Raw genomic sequence first — 21598 nt, 5'->3', positions numbered from 1 at the left:
CTGGCCAGTGAAGGATTGTGGATAAGAAAAGGTGGGTATGAGGAGGGACATGGAGGGATGATGTCTTCTCAGAGTCAGGATGAGAAATTATAAAGCCTTGGAAGGTTTGGATGTTACGCATTAGGTGGGTTCAAAGGGACCTAGGGTGCCATGGAACAGGGCTTTTGTGTGACTCAGTATGGAGTTTAGAATTATGAGTGAGAGGCCGACTTACCTATTAAGGGGGAAACCACTGGAGCTGGTGCAGCAAAAGGTGCGGGAGTCCCATTCCCCTTGACTTGGATGGGCATGAAGGGTGACACACAGGGTAAGGGAAATGACAAGGTAGTTGAAGACTCTGTATAATGCCCTGACATTGGGACAAGAGCGAGCACCAGGCTGGTAGAGGACATGTGATAGGGGCAAGGGGTAGAAGGAGATGATCATCCAGTTGGTGACTAGGAGTCTGAAGAGAAATGAGGAATTGTAGAATAGGGACACTATGAGCATAGAAGATGATTCCTGGGAGTTATGGATTTGTATCAGGAAGGGAGTTGGAGTGCAGGCTAGTCAGCCTAGAAAAGGGGTTGCATGGAACTGGGGTAAGGTGGGGAATGCAGGGTAGGCTTGGAATTGAAGACAAAATTGGGGGTCTGAGGTGTCCAGTCTCCAGTTTGGGCCCAGTAGAGACATGTGCAGCTGGATCTCAAAGCATTTCCCACTGGCAGCAGGTTCCACATGACCTGGGAGAGCCATGAAAGGACAAATTTAATTCTCATACCACTAGACGTGGCTCAGCTAAGTCAACGAGTGAGCCATGTCCCAGGGCATTTGTGTGTCAGTGAGTAAGTCTGACTAGGAACCTAGTGTCAGAGAATGGAGTAGCTGACGGTGTGTGTTGCAGAAGGAGGAATTTCGGGCCAGGATAAACTGGAGTGAGTGGAGCCTTTTCCTTCTTTCTTGACCAGTCAAAGTGAACTTCCTGTGATTCCACAGTTGAGAGCTCTGTGACAGGTCACAGGGCTGGAGTAGTAGGTGCCCATGGTCTTGGCCACCTGTTCTCATCTAATCCTGGTTTTGTCACTTCCACATGTGATGGATGCTTCTCTCCCCTCCTGACCTTCTGTTGGTGGGTGTGATAGAAGCCAGATCATGATGAGCAGTTATGGCTACTGGCTCACCTTACAGCCCATGTTCAGACTCTCTGTCTCTCCTGAGGCCTAGAAGCTGGTCAATGGCTCTTGTTCTATTACCTTAGAATTGAACCAAACCGTAGGAATGTGCATGTCATTTTCTATGAGGTATTACCAGAGGCTTAACAAAGCACCTTCCAGTCTTCTAACATCGAGTAGATGAAGGTACAAGCATAGAAATTTCTCCTTTACTCTGGAGGGTACCATCCAGCATGCCCCAGACTATTGGAGCCATGAAAGCCTCATAGATGTCAGGCCCGTGAATGGTCAGAGTCCTGAATGTCCTTACAGTTCATACTTTGCTTAAACGGCTGATCATTAGAACTGACCCTGATACTGTTGTCACTGTCATTACTGATGTCGTTGTCACAGAGCATCAACAGCAGCAGGGATCCACTTCCACCCTTCAGACCACAGGTGTCTTACTAAGGCACTTAGAATCTTATCGTTTTCTTCATCTTTAGAGGGAGAGTCTCTAGTTCTCACATTGACGATGACTGTAGGTCTCTAGGTATTTTATGACTTAAATTTGGGATGAAATTAACTTAGAGGATGAACACATCCACTTCCCTTGCTGGGGAGGGCCAACTTCATTGGATCGAAATCTGTGAAGTCACTTAGAAGGGCCTGCAGTAAGTTTAATACTTTGCTTTTGCCATTTTGAAATTCTCTTTTTTTCTTTATTGATTAAGGTATTACATATGTGTCCTTACCCACCATTGTTGAAATTCTTAATGACACTCACTTTACTTTTTACGTCCCTAGCAGAGACCCCGGGCTGGAAAAAATGTTTTGAGCCTGGCCAGTGTGGCTCAGTGGATGAGTGTCCACCTATGAACCAGGAATTCATGGTTTCATTCCCACTCTGGGCACATGCTCAGGTTGCAGACTCGATCCCAAGTGTGAGACATGCAGGAGGAAGCCAATGATTCTCTCTCATCATTGATGTTTCTGTCTCTCTCTACCTCTCCCTTCCTCTCTTAAATCAATTTTTTAAAAAAATTTTAAGAAAAAATGGTTTGGCCCTATTTGGGAGGTGCAAGTTGTAATACGGCCACCAGAGGGTGGCACCACAACAAACTAACCTAAAGGAGCTGAGCAGGAATATGAAGGGGTTTTGTCTTTCTCTACTCTAATGAACAGGACCACCCCTCTTTCACCCCTGTATCTCAAAGAGGAAGGTTCTCCATCTATGATGTATTTCATAGATTTGAATTTAAAGAAATCACAGTAAGTTGGCTTAAATGTGAGTAGCATTAAACAGATACAATAAAGTCTACACTAAATACTGGTTTTTAGGAAAGTGCTGAAGATTGTTTTGTATCCTCAGGGTTCCTTGAGATATCATATGAATTAAGAATGATATTTTTATTTGTTTAAAAATGCCTTTGGGATTACAATATATTTTATTGAATCTGCAGATTGCTTTGAGTAGTAGGGACAGTTAACAATATTAAATTTTCTAATTTATGGTGGTGTTGATAATGGGGATGGATTTTTAAAGAAGCAATTGCTTTGTTCCTTTTTTCTCCAATCTTTTTGTACTCATTCTTCTTAGGGAGTTCACAAACCTCTCCTAGCGCAGGACTCCCTGAGGTGAGAACAGGACAAGGGTTCCAGAACTTTAGATCCAGGACTTGTGTGAGGGGGTTAAGTAAGCAGGAGTCTTTCCCTGATCCTTCCATTTTCCCCCTCTGTGTAACTGGCTGTTAATCCCATGGATGACTCTATTCTGTTGAACACCCCTCTTTTTTTTTTTTTGCCAACTCTAGCTCAACTGGAACAATTTTGTCTTGTATAAATAAGAACCTTAAAAAAAACAAATAAGAACCTTATTTACTAGAAGCCTTCCATTTTAAGAATATTAGTGACTGGTTCATTTGACACATCACTAGTCTGTCAGAAATATTTGAAAGTCATTCACAAGAAATGTATGCAAATTACATTAAGAAGTTAGAAGGAAAATGGCGGAGGTATAAGCGGACGTGTCCTGTGCCTTGTCCTGGAGCAGATAAGGGTGAGCAGCTGAAACGGGTAACATTCAGCCCGAATTGGTAGAGGATTTTCAGCTGAGAGATTGTCTGCAGCTAGGAAAGACTGAGAACCCCCCGGGGGAAAAAAAGGACGGTTGGAGACTGCGGCTGAAGCCTCTCCTGGTGCGCCAGCTAAGCAGCGGAGACTGCGCCATCTTGGGTGGTTGTTGCCGTCATCCAGAGACCAGCTACTAACCTGGAAACAAGGGATCTCAAGCAGCGTGACTGCCTGAACTCAGACGAGCACTGCTTCTTCTCACGGAAAGGTTGGACATCCCCTAAAGGTGCGGTTTGCAGTTCGGGTTGGAAGGAGGACCGAGCTCGTGCGCGCGGGGCGGAATCTGCGCCCCACTGTGCTAGAGTGAGGAACTGTGGCATGGAAGGGTTACAGAATGTTACAGAATGTGCTGGGAGGGGGGACTGACATATGGAGGATTGTGTCAGGGTTAGGAACCATAGAAGAAAAATTGCTAGATTGTCTTAGAAAAACAATGTGTTATGATATGCTCCAGCCAGGTGTGACTCTGTTTACCCCCCTTTGTGCTTATGAACTTTCTGTGAACTTCTAAGGAACAGCTAATGGAATGCTTTGTATTTTTTTCTAACACTGTTTTGCTATAAAGGATCATACTGCACCCTTGATCTCTGCCACATGCTCCGAATCTCCCAGAGGGGGAGATAGGTGCTGTGGTCAGCTGGCCAGCTTAATAATAGGCTCTTAAATTTAAATTCTGAGTCAGTGGTCTATCTCGTTGAGCCAACCCATAACATTTGGAGGCCCCAGCGAGATACCCGGCAGGGAGGAGAGGGACCCCTTGTTTAGGGCAGGAGGCTCTCCCCCGGCAGGGAGGAGAGGGACCCCCTATTCAAGGCAGGAGGCTCTCCCCCACTTGTCGCAGGGCACTCAGCGAGATACCCCACACCTGTGGAGAATGACTACCAAGGAGGCCTCCACTCCACCCAAAACTTTCAATTCGGAAACCGAGCCTCCTGGACTCTCGAGAGAGGTAAGAGACCGGTCGTTAAACTGGAATTGGGACATCCCACGGAAGAACCTATACAGAGGGCTGGACGCAGTGGTACTCCTGGTCCTGACCCGCGGCCACGACGGTGGCCGGGGTCCCTGGTTCGTGCAGCTGTAGGCTGCACTGGGTTTGTCTGTCTGGTATTTGTTTGTCTTGGTGTTTATTGTCAAAAAGTTGCCTGCTTCTGTGTACACCCTGCTGCAATGTTTTTTGAAAATTTTCAGGACTTCAAGGAGCAAGCTGCAGGTTCCGGGCAACCTTGGGTTGCATTTGGCTGATTTATTTTGTCTTTGTTCTTTGTTGTCTTTGTCTTTGTCAAATGGGATAGGGTCAGTCATCTTCGTCGACCCCCTATCAGGCCCACTCCGAGTGAGTGGAAGGGGAGCTTGATCACCTCCCGGGAAGCTATAGAGCTCCCTCAGGAATTGGGAAATTGTTAGGAATTGGGTGGATTGTTTAAACTCTGAGTGAATGTCTGGTGAAAGTGTGTGAGTGTGGAGGGAGGGGGCCTGCCCTCTCCTCTCCTTTGTGTGGCTCCACGACTTCGGTTACGGAGTCCGAGTGGGCCCCAACCTGCGGTTCCGCTATTCGTCATATGGCATAACGGTGACTCACCCCCATGTGGAGGTGACCAGGCCCGGGGTTTATACGGGTGCACCTTAGCTACGACGAATCTAAGCTCCCAAGGGACGCGGCCAGGAGGGCATCTGCGTGAGGATCTGTGAAAACAGGTCACCCCCTCCCTTGTCTGTCTCTCACCCCCAATCATCATGGGGTCGGGAAAATGTTTGTTTGGGACTAGCCAAATTACTATAGAGAAGGAGGACTAGATACAGCTCCAGCCTGGGCTGATCTACTAAGAAAGTGTAAATCATTACTGGTCTGTGTAAAGTAAAAGCTACTTTGATTTATTCTGCTTTCTGTTGATACGCTTGGCTGAACGTTTGGGCTGGCCCCTTTAAGAGTCTTCAAAGCCTCTTGCAGCTGCGAGAATTATTTTTTCTCAGAGTCTTTTCCTCACTGTTAAAGGGGAATCAGCCTACTTAGTTAATAAAGATTTCTGTCTATCAGTTGCTCTTACCTAGGTTGTAATTTACTGTATTAAACTGAAGTTCTGGGGTAGATTTAAAAATTATAATGTTAGTGCTTTTGATTTACAGCGATTCTGTGAACAGGAGTGGCCCACTTTCCAGGAGGGGTGGCCGGATGCAGGGTCTTTTGATCTGACCACTGCCTACCGGGTCCATTATGTCATATACGGCTGCCCAGGGCATCCTGACCAAATTCCTTATATTCAGGTTTGGGTTGACATATTGTCCACCCGGTGGATGAGGGCTTGCCTCCCGAGGAGAAAATTGGGACAGAGACAGACAATTCTTTTGGCTGGGCCCCAGAAGGGAAAGGCTCCCCCGGTCCTTCAGGGAGAGCAGGAAGAACCCATTAGCCGGCTGCCCTCTATAGTCCCCAGGCGCCGGATATGGGTGAGCCCTGGACTCAGGCCCAGGCCACGCCACCAGCTCTTGACAGAGAGAGAGAGGGGAGAACCTGCAGGACCTTGTGACATCCGCCAGTCCTGCTGTTCCTATGTTGCCACTAGGCCAGGCTGGCCCTCTATAGATCTGGGGCCAGACAAGCAGCCCTCTGGTGATGCAAGGCAGATAAAGGCGCTATTCTCCAGCTCCAGACCAGATTGGGGAATGAATGATCAAAGAAGGGGGGCTGGATGCCTGAGCTGCCTGCAGTGGCCCTAAAAAAGAGAAGCAGCAGCAGCAGCGAGAAAGTACTTGGGCCTTTTGCTTGCAGGCTATAGCAGTTAAGCCATAAGCCAGTGACTGGTACTAGCCTTCCTACAGCCCCAGAAATAGAGTAGCAAGCCTGAGATCTATGAAAACTGCAGATAGAGCAAGTAAAAGCTCCCTGCTTGCAAGTGTACTGAAAGGGTTTAGTACCTGTTGCTGCTGGAAGAGGAGGGGCTGATATCCCCTTCCAGCACACTCCCTTCAAAGAGGCCTGGTCGCTGCTCTGCCATAAAGGGGACTGGTGGGAAGACAAGGAAAGCAGGGCCCTGTAACTAATAAACAGAGTTAAGAAAAGAGCACTCTCTCTGGACCTGGGAGCCATCAGGACTTTGAAATTCTCCAAGAGAGGAGGAGCCTGACTCAGAGACTAGCTGAAACCTCGCTGGGTTAGGAGGACCGGAGGCTGCATATTGAACTTATAGACTGCAATTTGCTAGGCAGAGGTCCGAGCCCAGTTGTATAGCTGTTAAGCTACCTATGTACAGCAAAAACAACTTTCTCCTGTGCCAGAATACATTTTAAGGAAATTGGACAAACTGTATTTATGGCTAGAAAGAAGAATTAGCCTATATGTAAACTGTCCTGAAAGAAGACTATCTAGGATGAACCCAAAAGGTAAAAGGTGTCTAGCTGCCGAGAGGGCAGTTGCCCAGGTGGGCAAAGAATACCCATTAAATTTTGGTCTCTATTGAGAGACAGTTGACAGTTAGCAACCTGTATACTGTCTTATAGCCTGTGCGACCATGCCCATGTCAGGGGTGGCACAAAACCTCAACTTTAGAAAACTGGGAAAGGCCTGTCTAGAACAGAGGGTGTTAATAAAGTGATGAATACTAGCCCTCTGTTATAGGAATTACAGACCCTGTGAGGTCCTGTGACATGTAAGACCCTGTAAGGAAATAAAGCTCCTTTAGTACAGATTAAAGGCTGTGTTTCCCTCCAGGCAACACAACTGGAACCCCTACAGTGACAGGGGAAAGGAGGCTCTCGATCAGTATCGCCAGACTCTATTAGAGGGCATCCGAGCTGCTGCTTGGAGACCCACAAACCTCTCTAAGGTGACAGAGACAGTCCAGGGGCCTAACCCTGATGCCCCGGAAAGTCGGAGGGCTGTCAATGTTGCATTTGTTTCCCAGTCGGCCCCAAATATTAGGAAAAAATGACAGAAGTTAGAAAGCTTTAAAAGAAATCAATCTCTAAGTTGATTGAGGTGGCCCGGAAGGTTTTTAACAATTGGGAGGACCTGATGGCAGGTTTAAACACCCGAATGGCCAAGGTCCTCCTGGCCCTGAGCGAGGAGGGAGGCCCAAGAGGCCGGAGAGACAATAAGACAAAGAAAAGCCTCGCGGAAGAAAAAGAGTCCAACCCAGGCTTGGGAAAAATCAATGTGCATTTTGCAGAAAGGAAGGACATTGGAAAAGGGAGTGCCCTGAACGTGCAGGGGAACCGACTCCCTCCCATGCTGGTGGAGGAGGTGGATTGGAGTTGTCGGGGCTCAGCTGGCCCCCAGGAGCCCAGAATGACCCTGACAATGGGGAGCCAAAAGGTGGACTTCCTTGTGGAACTCATAGCACTCACTCAGGCCCTCTGGTGGGAAAGGGAAAAAGAGCAAACATTTCAGCTTCCTGAAAACAGCTGCCTTGAACCCTGCCACACTCCTCCCTGACGAGAAGGCAGAGGCCCCTTTGCATGACTGCGAGGAGACACTGACTACCCTCACTTCCCTCCGCGAGGACCTTGTGGACCAGCCCCTGCAGAATCCAGATGAGACCCTCTACACAGACAGGAGCAGCTTCGTAGAGGAAGGTACCCGGTATGTGGGGGCGGCAGTAGTGACATGAGGAGGAGCCAGGGGAGATCTAAGAAGCCCTGGTGAGCACCCTGGCACTGGCTCTGTCAGACCTACCAGGGACTCCAAGGATATATCTCCTCACACTGCCCTTACAGGAGGCCAAGGAAGTGGCTAAAAGACCAGTAGGGCCCCTAGAAGTTCTCGTAGCCCTGCCAGCACCAAGGCTCCCAGAGAAGCCTACTCATCTGCCAGAGGAGCAGTGGCTAGCTGAGAAACTAAGGGCCCAGGAAGAAGAGGCTGGATGGCTAATTCTGCCAGATGGGAGGCCTATAGTGACAGAAGCCCTGGGGTGGACCATCGTTTCCCAGACCCACCAAAGCACCCACCTGGGGGGAACGAAGCTATAAGAACTACTAGGAAGAGAATTTTACATCCCAGGGCTCCAGAAAATATCCCAAGACTTGGCTAGAAGGTGTCAAGTGTGTGCCCGGGTGAATCAAGGGCCCCCTGTTGTGGCCGCACTGGGACAGCGATTCCGAGGTCAGAACCCCGGAGAACACTGGGAAGTGGACTTCACTGAGATACCAGGAGGACGAGGAGGATATAAGTACCTGCTGGTTTTCATTGATACCTTCTCTGGCTGGCCTGAGGCATACCCAACCAAGGCAGAGACAGCACAGGTAGTAGTTAGAAAACTCCTCATTGAAATTGTCCCCCGGTTTAGCCTGTCACTATATATGGGGTCCAACAATGGCCCGGCGTTTATCGCCAAAGTTACAATCCATAATTAAGGCCCTGAAAGTTACTTAGAAATTGCATTGTGTTTATAGACCACAGAGTTCTGGACAGGTAGAGAGGATAATTCAGATCTTAAAGAAAACATTAACTAAGTTAAAATTAGAGACTGGCGAAAACTGGGTAAGTCTCCTTCCTTTTGCCCTCCTCAGAGCTAGGTGTACTCCGTATATAAAAAAAACTCACCCCTTTTGAAATTATGTTTGGCAGGCCGCCACCTCTTCTTCCCCGCCTAAGGGAGGAAGAAATTGCCCAGCTGTCCACCCGAAATTTGCTTAAGTCCTTACAGGCTTTGCAGAGCAGCACCACATCAGCACAACGGGTGGTGAGAGCCGTACGGGAGGAGGACGTGCTGTGATCCAGTCCAACACAGCCTGCCTTCTCTCCGGGTGATCTCGTCTGGGTGATGCGCCACGACCTAGATGGGATGGACCCTACCAGGTGGTGCTGAGCACTCCAACCGCCATCAAAGTCGCAGGAAAGAGGCACTGGAAATTGTAACCCCGTCCTCCTCATGCCTCTCACCTGGTGAACTGACCAATGGGAAGGAGAAAGACATGGGAACTAAGACTCTATGTCAGCGGCTGAGCCAATTCTTCACCATCAAATGTCGGACTCTTCCCCAGTGGCTCGACCCCTACATTGCCAAATGCCTCCTCAATTTCATATCATAGAGGAGGGCACTGAATCAAAGATTTGATTTGGGCATAAGACCAGTAGGGAATGTGCTAGGGTGAGGAACTGTGGCATGGAAGGGTTACAGAATGTTACAGAATGTGCTGGGAGGGGGGACTGACGTATGGAGGATTGTGTCAGGGTTAGGAACCATAGAAGAAAAATTGCTAGATTGTCTTAGAAAAACAATGTGTTATGATATGCTCCAGCCAGGTGTGACTCTGTTTACCCCCCTTTGTGCTTATGAACTTTCTGTGAACTTCTAAGGAACAGCTAATGGAATGCTTTGTATTTTTTTTTCTAACACTGTTTTGCTATAAAGGATCATACTGCACCCTTGATCTCTGCCACATGCTCCGAATCTCCCAGAGGGGGAGATAGGTGCTGTGGTCTGCTGGCCAGCTTAATAAAAGGCTCTTAAATTTAAATTCTGAGTCAGTGGTCTATCTTGTTGAGCCAACCCATAACACCACAGAGTCCGCAGCCGTTGGGACCAGCGTGACCCGCGAGTGGGGAAGGGGCCCCACAGGGCTGCTGGCAGAAGGGAACGCGAAAAGTGAGCCCATAGCCTGACTGGATGTAAAGGAGCAGCCTTGGACTTTGCCAATCTGCTGGCTGCTTGGTGCCAGGGGCAAGTGGGCGCGCGGAGACTGTGCGTGGAGACTGTGCACGGAGACTGTGCGCAGACCTGGAAGGTGGAGGCTTGCGAATTCGCACAACTATCAGGCTCTTGTTACAGTTCCCCTTAGATCCGTGCATTTGATTATTAAACCCAGCGCATGGGATTCCCCAGTTGGGGTCATTCGCAGAGCCTGTAGGGGAAAGTTCTTTTTGGGGAGCCTGGGAAACAGCGGACAGTGGCAAGGAACCAGCTCTGGGCAGTGGTCTTTCCTGAATCAGTTCCAAATACCATAGAGGACAAAACCCTACTGATAGAGAGGACTTAGAGCCTCGGAGGTAAATCCAGACACACTGCCACCCAGAGGCAGAGCCACGAACTGTCTCTTTTGCGATCACAAATAAAGGCAGTCTGGTAAAAAAATACAACCTGCCTTAAAATCAGGTCTGTGGTTTACTGCATGGAGGGACAGTGTATCGCAGGGAAGTTCAACACTCCCCTGAATGCCTGGCAGGACTGAGGTGTGCCAAAAATAAGAGTGGAAGATCTGAAGCACCTTCACTTCCGAATATTTTTATATATTTTTTTTTTAATTCTTTTTTCACCATTTCATTAAGAACCTATTTTATTTATTTTTTTATTTTTTATTTTTTTCATCACCTGATTTTACCTTTTTAATTACTACATTTTTTAACCAGTATTATTGCTATCCTTTTACCATTTTTTCAAGGGTCATTTTATTTTTTTTTATTTTTTTAAATTTATTTTTCTTTATTTTATTTTGGGATTAGTGTTCTACACTCTATTTTCATCGTTCCTTTAGCATCATTTCTCTCTATCTCACATTTACCCTTAAGCCAAAACTCTCTTCCTCACTTTTCCCCTTTTGTTGTCCTGTTTCTCTTACCCTATTCCTGCTTTGGATTTTACCTATTCCTTCTTTCTACCCACTGTCGAAATTTCACCCTACTTATATATCTAATTTCCAATCCCTCGCTCTCCCCATACAAATAGCCTCTTCCCCACCTCTATTTCATTCTCTTAATTTTTTTTTGTTTTTGTTGTTGTTGGTTTTTTTTGTTTTTTGTTTTTGGTCTTTTTGTGGGGTTTTTTTCTCTCCCTTTTCCCAATCTCATTTCGGCACTCCTTTTTGTTTTTTATTTTTCTCTCTAATATTTTTCTCTTTTTTCTTCTTTATCCCCTAATTCTCTTCGCTCGGGGGGGTCACCTTTATTTGGGGTTATTAATATCGTGAATGCATTTAGTTCGGTGCCTTGTACATTGTGCCTTGTTGTGTTGTATTTTGTGCCTTTGAATCAGTGCAACAGAGAGAGATCTACATAACCAAACACATTGAGAAGAGAAATCATGGTGAAACAAAGAACCAACCCAAATATGAAAGAAAAACAGGCATCATCAGAAAAGGAAGTAAATGAAATAGAGGCAATGGAGGCAAGCAACCTGTCAGAGAAAGAATTCAGAGTAATGGTCATAAGGTGGATGAAAAGAATGGAAGATCAATTCAACAATATGTGTAGGAACCAAGAGGAAATGAAGAAGAACCAAGAGGAAATGAAGAGAAACCAAGAAGAAATGAAAAACGACATCACTGCCATAAAGAACTCAATAGAAAGCATCAACAGTAGACTAGAAGAAGCAGAGGACTGTATCAGCGAGCTAGAAGACAAGGTAGAAAAAAAATACCCAAACAGAACAGCTTCTAGAAAAAAAAATTAAAAAGCAGGAAGAGAGCCTAAGAGAACTCTGGGACAATGATAAACGAAACAGGGGTGCCAGAAGGAGAGGAAACTGAGCAAGGAATAGAAAACCTGTTTGAAAAAATAGTAACAGAAAATTTCCCTGATATAGGGAGGAAAAAACTCACACAAATCCAAGAAGCTCACAGAGTCCCAAACAAAATGAACCTGAAAAGACCGACACCAAGGCACATAATAATTAAATTGGCAAACACCAACGACAAAGCAAGAATCTTAAAAGCAGCCAGAGAGAGACAGAAAGTTACCTACAAAGGATCCCCCATCAGACTAGCGACCGATTTCTCAACAGAAACACATCAGGCAAGAAGGGACTGGAATGAAATATACAAAGTCATGCAAAGGAAGGGTCTGAATCCAAGAATACTATACCCAGCGAGGCTATCAATCAAAATTGAGGGTCAAATCAGTAGCTTCACAGACAAAAATGGTCTACGGGAGTTTATTACAACCAAACCAGCAATGCAAGAAATGCTAAAGGGTCTGCTGTAAATAGAAAAAACAGGAAACAAAGAAGGAACGCAGCGGTAAAGAACAAAAATGGCGACTAACAAGTTTCTATCAATAATAACTTTAAATGTAAATGGATTAAATTCCCCAGTCAAAAGGCATAGGGTAAATGAGTGGATAAGAAAACATGACCCATATAACTGCTGTCTACAGAAAACCCACCTCAGAAAAAAAGACGCACACAGACTGATGGTGAAGGGATGGAAAAAGGTTTTTCAGGCCAATGGAAGTGAAAAAAAAGCCGGGGTAGCAATACTTATATCTGACAAATTAGATCTCAAAGTGAAGGACATAAAAAGAGATCAAGAAGGCCACTTCATAATACTAAAGGGAGCAGTCCAACAAGAAGAAATAACTCTGGTAAATATATATGCACCCAATATAGGAGCACCCAAATACGTAAGAAATCTTCTGGAGAAGATCAAGGGAGAAATTGACAGCAATACAATCATAGTAGGGGACCTTAACACCCCATTATCGCCACTGGACAAATCCTCTAAACAGAAACTCAGCAAAGAAACATCAATCCTAAATGACTCACTAGATCAGATGGAATTAATTGACATCTTCAGAACATTTCACCCCAAAGCCACAGAATATACATTCTCCTCAGGTGCACATTGTCATCTTCAAAGATAGACCATATATTGGGTCACAGACAAAGTCTCTTCAAATTCAAGAAAATTGAAATCATATCAAGTATCTTCTCAGACCACAAAGGCATAAAACTGGAAATCAACTACAACAAAAACAATCCAAAAAAATCAAACACATGGAGACTAAATAGCATGCTATTAAACAATGACTGGGTCACCAGTGAGATCAAAGAAGAAATAAAAAACATCATGGCAACGAATGACAATGAAAACACAACAATCCAAAACCTATGGGACACAGCAAAAGCAGTCTTGAGAGGGAAGTTCATAGCTCTACAAGCCTACTGCAAGAAACAAGAAACAATGAGAATAAATGACCTAACTCTACAACTCGAAGAATTAGAAAGAGAGCAACAAAAAAAGCCCACTGTAAGCAGAAGGAAGGAAATAACAAAGATCAGAGCGGAGATAAACGACATAGAGACAAAAAAAAAGTACAAAAGATCAACAAAACCAAGAGCTGTTTCTTTGAAAGGATAAACAAGATTGATACACCTCTAGCCAGGCTCACCAAGAAACAAAGAGAGAGGACCCAAATAAACAAAATCAGAAATGAAAGAGGAGAAATAACAACAGACCCCATAGAAATACAAAGGATTGTTAGAAAATACTATTAACAACTCTACTCCAACACACTAGACAACCTGGAGGAAATGGACATATTCCTAGATAAATACAACCTTCCAAAACTTAACCAGGAAGAATCTAAAAATCTCAATAGGCCAATAACTATGGAGGAAATCGAAGCAGTAATCAAAAAGCTTCCAGCAAACAAAAGCCCGGGGCCAGATGGCTTCACAGGGGAGTTTTACCAAACATTCAAGGAAGACCTAAAACCTATCCTCCTCAGACTATGTCGAAAGATCCAAGAGGAAGGAACACTTCCCAGCTCATTCTATGAAGCCAACATCACCCTAATCCCAAAACCAGATAAAGAGAATACAATGAAAGAGAATTATAGGCCAATATCCCTCATGAACATAGATGCCAAAATCCTCAACAAAATCCTAGCAAATCGGATCCAGCAGTACATCAAAAAGATCATACACCATGACCAAGTAGGATTTATCCCAGGGATGCAAGAATGGTACAATATCCGCAAATCAATAAACGTGATACATCACATAAACAAATTGAGAGAAAAAAACCACATAGTCATATCAATTGATGCGGAAAAAGCATTTGACAAAATCCAACACCCTTTCTTGATAAAAACTCTCAGCAAGATAGGAATTGAGGGATCATACCTCAACATAATAAAAGCCATATATGACAAACCCACAGCCAACATCATAATCAATGGGCAAAAACTAAAACCATTCCCCCTAAAAACAGGAACAAGACAGGGATGCCCCCTCTCACCACTCCTGTTCAACATAGTACTGGAAGTACTAGCCATTGTGATCAGACACGAAGAAGAAATAAAAGGCATCCAGATTGGAAAAGAAGAAGTAAAACTGTCCTTATTTGCAGATGACATGATACTGTACATACAGAACCCTAAAGACTCCATCAAAAAATTATTAGACTTAATAAATGAATTCGGCAATGTAGCAGGATACAAAATTAATGCTAAGAAATCCATGGCATTTCTTTACACCAATAGTGAACTTACAGAAAGTGAAACTACAGAAGCAATCCCATTTACCATTGCACCAAAAAAACTAAAATACCTAGGAATAAACTTAACTAAGGAGGTAAAAGACTTATATGCTGAAAACTACAGGACACTGAAAAAAGAGATAGGGGAAGACATAAACAGATGGAAGAATATACCGTGTTCATGGATTGGTAGAATCAACATCATCAAAATGTCCATACTACCCAAAGCAATTTATAGATTCAATGCAATCCCCATTAAATTACCAACGGCATATTTCACAAATCTAGAACGAACGTTCCAAAAATTCATCTGGAATAAAAAAAGACCCCGAATAGCTGCAGCAACCCTGAGAAAACACAAAGTAGGTGGGATCTCAATACCAGATATCAAACTGTATTACAAAGCCACTGTTCTTAAAACAGCTTGGTACTGGCACAAGAACAGACATATAGATCAATGGAATAGAATAGAGACCCCAGAAATCGACCCAAACCACTATGCCCAATTAATATTCGACAAAGGAGGCAAGAGCATACAATGGAGTCAAGACAGTCTTTTCAATAAATGGTGTTGGGAAAATTGGACAGATACATGCAAAAGGATGAAACTAGATCACCAACTCACACCATACGCAAAAATAAACTCAAAATGGATAAAAGACTTAAACGTAAGACGGGAAACCATAAAAATACTAGAGGAATCCACAGGCAGCGAAATCGCAAACATATGCCGAAGAAATTTCTTCTCTGATAATGCTCCTAGGGCAATGGAAACTAAAGAGAAAATAAACAAATGGGACTACATCAAAATAAAAAGCTTTTGCACAGCAAAGGAAACCATCAAAAAAACAACAAGAAGACCCACTACATGGGAGAACATATTTACCAATGATACCACCGATAAGGGTTTAATTTCCCACATATACGGGGATCTCATGAAACTTAACAAAAGGAAGATAAACAATCCAATAAAAAAATGGGCAACGGGCCTAGATAGACACTTTTCGAAAGAGGACATACAGAAGGCAGAAAGACATATGAAAACCTGCTCAAAGTCACTAATTATACGAGAGATGCAAATCAAAACGACAATGCGTTATCATCTCACACCTGTCAGAATGGCTATCATCAACAAATCAACAAACAACAAGTGTTGGAGAGGATGTGGAGAAAAAGGAACCCTTCTGCACTGCTGGTGGGAATGCAGACTGGTGCAGCCACTGTGGAGAACAGTATGGAGCTACCTCAGAAGACTAAAAATGGAACTGCCATTTGACCCTGTGATCCCACTCCTAGGAATATATCCCAAGAAACCAGAAACGCCAATTAGAAAGGATATATGCACCCCTATGTTCATAGCAGCACAATTCACCATAGCTAAGATTTGGAAACAGCCTAAGTGCCCATCAGCAGATGAGTGGATTAGAAAACTGTGGTACATATACACAATGGAATACTACGCTGCGGTAAAAAAAAAAAAGGAACTCTTGCCTTTTGCAACAGCATGGATGGAACTGGAGAGCATTATGCTGAGTGAAATAAGCCAGTCAGAGAAAGATAAATACCACATGATCTCACTCATTTGTGGATTATAGAGAACAACATAGACTGATGAAAAAGGACAGACCCAAAGACTGAGAAACAGCGATCAGGCTATCAATCCCCAGAAGGAAAGTAGGGGAGGGTGGGGGTAAGGGGAAGAGATCAACAGAAGAACTTGTATACATGTATATAAGCCAAACCAATGGACATGGACAACGGGGGGATGGGAGCATGAGTTTGTGTGTGGGGGGGAGGTTGGGGGTTAAAGGGGGGGATGAGGACACATTTGTAATACCTTAACTAATAATAAAAAAATAAAAAAATAAATAAATAAATAAAGAAGTTAGGAAAATTCCTTGGCATGTAGAATGGAGAAACTGAAACAGATAGCTGAATAACCTGGCCTAGCAATTTACAGCCCGATGCAGAAGGTCACCAGGGCAGAAAGCCTCAGGTACCTAGCAACAGGCAAAACTGATCCTAGACCTTGCCTTCAGGGTGGCCTTTCCTCCCCTGGTATACCATTGGTTGTGTGACTTAACCTCCTGTCTTACTGTTGACCAATCAGTGGAGGCCACGATCTGAAAGGGCAAACCTGGAAATGCTGAAAAATATTCTATTGAGATCTTCCCTGAGACCTCCCCTAAGTCCCCACCTTTGAAAAGTAGATAGAACCCCTCAAGATAAAGAAGCCAGCATGTGCCTCTATTGGGGCACACCCACTCAAATCTCCTTTTCTAGGGAATTTTCTTTCACCTAAACCATAAGTGATAGCCAGGAGACTTGCAACAACAGGAACAATAGGCAGCACTAGATCATCTTGGGCTAACCCCTGAAATTGTCCCCAAGTCCCCTTGCCTGTAACTCACCAGTGAGCTGACAGCAGCCTTGCATAGGCTCACTTCTGTTCCATAAAGTTTCCGGAGAACCAAAGCAGCAACACCTTGTCTCTCTCCTACTGCTTCTTGTATCCCAGGCCCTTCCTTGTATACCTGCCCCCAGCTTTAATAAACGTAGTCTCGAAATCACCTGAACTCATATTCTGAAATCTTTCCTGCATGAAGTCAAGTACCTGCACACTACAAGCTGGTCTTAGGCAAATTCACTCAGGGCCTGGCTTCTATTTCTGAAAACTTTTTGAAATGTAGAGGGAAAACTACTGCAAAAGGAGGAAAGGGATCTGGGAGTGTTCTTTAAGAATATTTGTATTGATTTCAGAGAGGAAGGGAAAGGGAGAGAGAGATAGAAACGTCAATGATGAGAGAGAATCATTGATTGGCTACACTGGGCGTCGAGCCCACAACCCAGGCAAGTGCCCTGACTGGGAATTGAACTGTGACCTCTTGGTTCATAGGTTGATGCTCAACCACTGAGCCACCCAGACAGGCTGGGTATTTTTAAGAGAAGTTAAAAGTAAGTAGTTTGACCTAACAAGTTAATTATGTCTGAATGAGTAAAAAGAGGCAAACTGAAAACAAGGGAAGCAGTAGAGGTTAGTGGAAAAGGAATATTGAGAAGTTTTATGTAGAAATGCCAGAACCTAATTATGGGATATGCTTATACCCTAACCCAACAAAGACTACTAACCATATTAATTCAAATGATGCTGAAGTAGCTATAAAATGTGGCCCTGTATAACTGCTGCTGAGGCACAGGAAATTTACTTGTGATACTCTTACTGTCTTCCTGGTCTATGAAATTTTAATCAGATAATTGAAATATACACCATTGGGTTCTTACAGCCTTGTCCCCAAATATGATTACAGTTCCAAATTGCACAACCAGCAGGAATCAGATTAATAATGAATGACCCTTGAGTGTTTTCATTGGGAAATAAGTGGACCATTGTAAATGAGAACTCATTTCTTGATCAGATTGTGAAAACTGAAGAGGTGTATAGTGTGCCCTCAAAATATAAGCAAATGTGATACTAGATGAAAAATACAGAGAAATGAGTCAGACAGCAAAATTTGGATCATGATAGCATATAGGTTAGGAATGACCCAAAATGTTTTTCTTTATTTTTATTGGGGTTTTTTGTTTGTTTAAATCCTAACCCAAGGATATTGTTTCCACTGATTTTTAGAAAGAGTAGAAGGGATAGAGGAGGGAGGGAAGGAGAGAGAAAAAGAGGCAGGGAGAGGAACATCCATATGAGAGGGACGAAATTGGCTGTATCCTGCATGCATCCGGATTGGGACCAGGGATTGAACCTACAACCCAGACACATGACCTTGACCAGGAACTGCAGGCTGATACTCAAATCACATAGCAACACTGTTCAGGGACAAAGTGTTTTTCTTAATGAAAACCGGTGGAACCTGATTGGCTCCCATTTACCTGCTTTTCACTTTTGAGAAAATTTGACATTGACTTACATCCAAGGTTACAATCTTGGCCTATCCCCAGTGGTCCATAGTTTAGCTAGATAAACTAAGACTTCCTACTGATGAGCCTTTCTAGCACCATGAAACCACATTTTCCAACCAAAAGATTGGTCATCAGTGAACCATTCCATTTGATTTATGACCCAAAGAGGGAGGTGTGGATGAAAATGGGGCCACGTACTAAAGCTGACAAGCTCAGAGGAGGCCTGCATAGTATGATTTGCAAAATCAGAGACTTAAAGTAACCACATAGGGTAGCCTGAAATGACAACTTTCTAAATAAAAGTGAGTCATGGTGATAATTTGGTCGTAAGTATTTTTTTTCTAAAAAAGCTGAATCTTTATATTAACTAAATATGTCTATTGTCTTTTTACATTCGAGATAACTTACATTTGGAATATCAGGAAAATTTTTTCTTTTTTTCCAGACCCTCACTGCACCAGAGGGAAAGCCACAGAAACCCCCATTGCTATTGTCATCATGTTAATTATTAGCTGCTAACTATCCTCTATCAACCAATGCAAAAGAAGTATGTGTCCATTTGTTTTACTTTTTATCCAATCTCAGAGATTTCCCTGTTTTGTTTTCTCCCACATTCTTAATCTATCACCAATGGATTTTATTTAACCCCTTATGCCTCCTTGCTTTGATTGTAATGTATAACATACGGTGCAGAACTGATACTTTTCATTGAGATTTTGCTTCCTGGCAATTGTCGTCAGTTTGACTCAAATGAACTCATAAAAATTCTCTACAGGTTTAAAGGTTTCTTACGTTAGCAGCTGAAAATTCCAGGCTTCTAATCAAGATTTGGCCTTTATGGCAACCTGTCCTCACCCTGCAACTATCCAGAGGCCTGTCAGGAGTTCCCGCATTGGGACAAAAGACACTCTTATTGCCCATATCACTCAGAAAATTTCAAGAATTTAAACTGCTCTAATCTAAGAACCAGGAAATACGTTTCTATGAAATCACATGAGGAACTGAGGCTTTTTGAGGTGATATCACTTACCCAGAGTCACAGAGCCTGCAAGTGGACTCAACCATGCCATGTATTGTCTATTGGCACTTGACATCTATGCTGCACCCCTTTCTATATTTCATCCTATAGGAGAGGTGCTGAAAGGTTAAATACCACCCTTCCCACTTGTAATGACTGGGAATCCAGGTGTGAATTAATTTCAGCCTCCCACATGCACTTGTGTGTAGTTTGGACTCTGGGAGGGAGAAGGAGTTATGATTCCTGCTACTGTTGGGTGGGCTCTGCAGACAGAGCTTTATGTGAACAAGCTGGTGATTCTTTCCCTCTGGGTGGGGCTGTGTCAGTGGGACCTTGAAACCAGACTTCCTGTGCCGACTCCCTGACTTCCATTTTTCTGGCCCTTCATTGGTTTTACATGCACCTATTTCTGTGCTAAAGACCTTTCTGCACAAATGTTAATGCCCGGTTTACCTGAAATAGTCCAAAATGAGAGTCAACACAATGTCCATGAATGGGCGAATGGCTAAACAAGTTTGGTGCATCCTACAATGGAATAGACCTGAGGGATTAAAAAGGAAAGAACTATTTGAAGATAATGGCGTTGATTCTAGAAGCCAACGTTCACCCAAAATTACACATTATATGGTTCAAATGATGAAAACTGCAGAAAATGCAAACTCATCTATAATGACCGAAAGCAGATAAGAGTTGGAGGGAGTGGCAGAGGGACAGAGTGAGGAGATTAGAAAAGGGCTTGCAGAGGCTTTAAGAGTGAAGAACATGTTCATTTTCTTGATTGTAACAACTTCTCTGGTGCATTTATCTGGCAAAGATTAATAATTTGTAAACCTTCAATATGGTAAGTTTATTATATGACAACTAAAAGTCAACAAATATGTGAATTTTAATATACACATATAAATATTGCTTAAAGTATAAGTTCAATAGAAAATTCAAAACTGAAACATGACTTTTTCTTGCACATTTTTCACCTTGTCCATCAAAGGTGATGAGCTACTCCACAGCCTGAAGCCTCTTAAGGTGTCTGCTCACCCAACCTCAGCAGCACCCACAGCCCAGCAGGGTCCAACCTCACCAGCATTACTCAGTCCACATGCCTTCTCACTCTTCACACTGCCCACAATGGACTTCAAAAGCTCCTCTGTCCAGTCAGGTATCTGCCCACAAAGTCCAGTCCTGTGCAGGCAGCTCTTCCCCACCACCCTCTGTCCAAAGGGTGAATGGCCACTCATGCTTCAGGTCTCAGCCAAGAGGTCACTTTCTCAGAAGTGCTCTCTTTGATCCCCAGACAAACTGAGACTCAACTACATGCAACTCTTTCTTCGTGGTCCTTCACTGGATTATAATAAACTATTAGTGCTGTGATTTCTCTGAGAGCCTGTCCTTGTTACAAGGTAAACTCCATGAGCACAGGTCCAACCTATGTCCTGTTCTCTCAGGTCCCAGGGCACATTCCAGGCCTGGCACGTCACAGATGCTCAGTAAACACTCATTAAATGGATGGGAGAAACCACCCAATGGAATCCTGTCACCCTGTGTGACACTAGTGGTCAAACTATGTTCCTTATACTCATGAAGGCATTGGTATCAGCATGGGAGGAGGCCAAAAGTGTGCAGGGATGACCTAGGGATGGGTTTTTACCCCCTTACACAATCAGGGAGGAGGGAGATAGGACCAACTAAGAGTGAAGAGTCAGACCTTCCCTCATTCCCAAAAAATCACAGCCCTCCCATTTCTACCTTGTGAATGTTCTCTCATATACCTGGGGCCTGGACAGTAGCCTCTGTTCTTTGTCTTCTCACAGAGCCCTGACCTGGCAGACACTCTGGATCTTTCACCCCAGGTAGAGAACATGGGAAAGAGAGCTCACACTGACCTCAAAGGAATCCGGGGATGACTCCCAAACCCAAGGTGCCTGGTCTGTGGGACACCTGCCTGTTGTCTCTGAACATCTCACCCGCCCATGATGTCCTGGGGAACAAGGGGAACTTCCTCAGCAGAATGGGACAGGAGTAACCAGGATGTGGGGTTGCTTTCATCTTAGAGGACTGAAGGTCCCACAGGGGCCTCTCCTCCCCTAACAGAGGGACCCACAGCTCCTGTGGTTGACACGCCAAGTGGAGTGGCTTCAGATCCTGGGCCCTGTGGGGAGGACTACCACAGAGGATGGACAGGGACACAGGTGACTTGGATGCAACACCCCAAGGCAAT

Source organism: Myotis nattereri (genome assembly GCF_964212035.1).
Source record: "Myotis nattereri genome assembly, chromosome: 15".
NCBI lineage: Eukaryota > Metazoa > Chordata > Mammalia > Chiroptera > Vespertilionidae > Myotis > Myotis nattereri.
The sequence above is the reverse complement of the archived record's forward strand: the minus strand, read 5'-3'. Positions refer to the sequence as shown.